Here is a 4,099-nt window from a genome sequence, read left to right as displayed (position 1 = left end):
TTTTCTCCACAAACCGTGGATTCTCCAAAACCAAACCCCAGTGTCTGGGCCTCATAGCCTTGAAAAGCCCTGGAAATACCTGGAATTGTAGGACTGCATGATCACTCCAATCCCTTGCCCAGGGACTTTCTTGAAGTGCCCAGGCACTGGATCTTGAAAGCTTTATCTTCTGAGTATACCAATAGAACAATTGAAACAAACACTGTAGCTTTAACGGTCACGATAGCTTCGGCTGGCCCCTGAACCAAAACCCTTCGCTGTGACTGTGAGGGTTGTGACCTTTCTGACTCCCGCTTCAGACGGACACTTGAAAAAAAGAAGATCGCGGTCAGAGAGGAGCTTCCGAGCGGCGGTGAATCAAACCAAAAAAAAAAAACAAAAAAAAACCCACATCAGGTAAGGCTGTGAAATCGTTTCTGCTCCCTGCTGGCTACACACCGCGAGCTTTTGAGCTCCTCTGGGGGTATGTGAAGGAGACACGCAGCATGACCCGGCTGCACGCTGGGCCTGCTGAAGAGGCTGCAGATAAGCTCCCGGGCTTCCCGGCTTCGTACCCGGTTTCCTCCGCTGAGATTAGGGACGTGTAATGGGTTGTTTGGTCAGCTTGTGTAGGGCCTCTTTAGACGCTCGTGCTGGATTGCTTTCGGAGACATGCGACGGCTGTGGAGATCGAACGACTGGGGGGGGGGGTGATGCCTGGGAGATGTGTGTGCACTTGAAATGGGAGTGTTAAGGTGTCGGATAGTATAGTACACCGCAGCGCTGTTGTGCGATTTTCTATTCCGATTGGTCAGAAGGCGTTCGGCTCTGTCAGTAGCAATAGCGCAGCCGCCGGTTTAAATTAATGCGCTCGTTGTAATACGTTTCTATATAACGTGTGTGGAATCGTTGATACGGTGAGGTTCGATAAGGAGATGTTCACGTAATGGAAGGAGTCTCCAGTGTCGGCACTCGAAGGACTTTGCACAAGCACTCTCTAAACGTGCGTCCGTGACGTAAGTGAGAACAACTTGTTTCGTGGGTGTTTCGCCAACGTTAAATGTAACTAGAAACGGATAAACCTGTCGGCCAATCGCCGTGGTAGGTATCAGGACGTGTTGTTAGAAGTAAACAATCAACTCCACGTCTCATCGTTGATTACTTTCCCGGAACTGCACGTCTGGAAGTGCTTTATTCCTTAAGTCCTTAACTCATTCTCCGGTAATGCGTGCTAACCTAAGAAACCGCTTTTTGTTTGTCTTTATTTATTTTGTGACACGGTCAGCATGCTAGCTCATTAGCTCATGTGAATAATACCATCCTTTGCTCCCTGTGTAATCCCAATCGAAAGTAAATGGTGTTTACGGAATTAAGTGAATAGAAAAGAAAACAGGCAGAACGCAAGAGCGGGGAGGAGAGGAGAGGAGAAGAGAGGAGAAGAGGGAGCGCGCGCGGGCCTTTTGTTGGAAAAGTTCAAAGTAATTTTGCCAAATTTAGGTCAGTGCAAATTATAAATACACAGCGGGGCGCCGTCATTTGTGAGCGAAAGAGAAAGCAAATAAATAAATAAGCTAACGGCCCGAGCTCTCGTGTGCGTCTTTACGGCCTGTGCGTGTTGTTCTTTTTCTTTTCTTTTTTTTTTTTGCTTCTTCTTAGCATGATGGGGGGGGAGAGAGAAAGAACGTCCTTTGAGGCATTAACCCAAAATGCTATGCATCACTGCTAATTAAGGAAACAGTCAGCAAAAGGCTTTCGGAAAGGTTCAAACTCAGACTCGGGGCCTAAAGGGTCAGCCGGCACAATGCTATACGCCTGAGACACTGCTGCAGGAGTCGTGGCCACTGAACGCCCCCATCAGGAGGACAAGTAGCCTGCTCCCCTCCTTTTTTTTCTTTTTTTTTTTTTTTTTTTTTTTTTTACTCCTCTTCCCCTTCCCTTCCTCCCTCACACCATCCACGAGTGCTAATGGAATAGCTCTCCTAGCCCTGGGCTCTGACACCAGGCCCTGCTCTGCATACGGGATGCACTTTGTGCTGCAGCCTGGGTCGCTCCCTTTGTGCCAGCCCTTTTTGGCCTGGTGGAAAAAAGGAGCCATGCATGATTTCATACATGAAAGATATATGTAATTGGACAGCAGCGCCTATACGCTGGATTTACAATTCTAAACAGATGGGGGGGGGCAAATCTCCCTTGGTCTTGGTCTTGAGATGCTCCCTTTCCCCCCCCCCCCCCCTTTTTTTTTTTTTTTTTTGCATTTGCACATATCAGGCAATGTTTTGTGGTTGCACATTATCACACCATTTCTTATATGCATTATGTATCTGCTTTTGCACAGCCTAAACACTGCTGTAATGTTTTTTTTTCTTGTTGTTGTTTTTTTGTGCTGCGTTTTGCAGTAATCATCTGCAGGGTGGGAAGCTGGTTTTATACTCTCTTACACACAGTGATGTTGCTTTTTATTGTTCGGTTGCTAGCTATGAATGTGTTTTTGCTTCATATTTGCTAAGCAAAGTGTTCCATTGTATTTCTTGGTTAATATTTTTCCTATTATTTAATAACGTGGGTTGATTTCTGTGTGTGTGTGTGTGTGTGTGTGTGTGTGTGTGTGTGTGTGTGTGTGTGTGTGTGTGTGTGTGTGTGTGTGTGTTAATATGCATCTGATCAAGTGGTCAGTTTGAAACTGAATGACTGAATTATTTCCAAACGCATCAGCTTTCGGTTTTATTAATTTGACTATGCTCGATTTGTATTTGTGTGGGTGTGTGTGTGTGTGTGGGTGTGTGTGTGAGGCCTCTTCCCTCCTTTCTGGTGTCCCTCCTGCCGTGTTAATATAGTGCCGGGGTAAATGCTGGTCGTGTTAATTGCCCTAACAATCTCACACCTTGCTGAAGAAGGGCCTCTTTTAACAGCCCTCTTTTAGAGGTACGCGAGCAAGGCCTCCGGGTCGGATTAACTCGGACCCTGCCTCTCTACATCCCTCCCCGTTCCTCAGTTCTCCTCCAGCCCACCTACCATGCTGCCCTGGAGGTCACAGGGGTAGGAAGAGATGTGAGGTTAAGCATCCCATAACTCACTTCCAGCCGCTGCAGTCCCCAGCAATTACAGCACACGTACGTCAGGTGTGTGTGTGTGTGTGTGTGTGTGTGTGTGTGTGTGTTTGCGTGTGTGTGTGTGCGTGCCACTCTCACTCTGGGAGAACCGCTCAGGCCCCGGCTGCACTCCACGCTCAGCGGTGGAGGACGTGAAAATGGGTTACTCACCCCTGTGGACATGTAACTGCAGCGTGGTAATAAGCACAACCTCCTCGGCTCTGTGTGTTCTCTAGCTTGGGCGGGTTTGGGCACACACACACACACACACACACACACACACACACACACACACACACACACACACTTGTGCAGCTTCCTCTGGAATATGTGTTCTGACCTCAGATTACAATCTACAGCCTACAGTTTAGCTCCTAAATGCCAGGCTGGATTTTGCAGGAAGATTTAAGGCAATCATTTGGTTTTTTTTGTTGTTGTTGTTTTTTTGTTGTTGTTGTTGTTTTGTTTTGTTGTTTTTTTTCTATAAAAATGACCATTCAGCAAATTCAACAGCAAATCATTTCTAATATTTCTGTTTATTAACAGTGATATTATACTGTATGTAGCATGATTAGACCACATAGAGAATTTTGTAGTTATCTCTATATACGTTTAAATATTACACATGTATAAAAAAATATATATGTTTTCAATACAAAAGAGCTAATCATAATAGGAATTAAGCTCACTGCTAATTAATCATGATTATTTATGATTATATATACATGTGTGTGTGTGCGTGTGTGTGTGTGTGTATGTATATATATATATATATATATATATATATATATATATATATATATATATATAATTTCTCACTGTGTCCTCAGGAGTTAATGTGATTTGCATGTTTGCACATCATCAAATTCTTTTTGAATTTCTTCTGACCAGTTTCTCCAACAAGATGAATGTTTTATTCTTCTTCTTATAATATGATACATGTATTGATTAAATAATAATTAAGAGATTTTTTTTTTAATACATACAAATATTACAGAAAGCATGATTTCTGTAGATGACAAAAATAATTC

Source organism: Ictalurus punctatus, chromosome 10 (genome assembly GCF_001660625.3).
Source record: "Ictalurus punctatus breed USDA103 chromosome 10, Coco_2.0, whole genome shotgun sequence".
Taxonomy (NCBI): domain Eukaryota; kingdom Metazoa; phylum Chordata; class Actinopteri; order Siluriformes; family Ictaluridae; genus Ictalurus; species Ictalurus punctatus.
Note: the sequence above shows the minus strand (reverse complement) of the source record.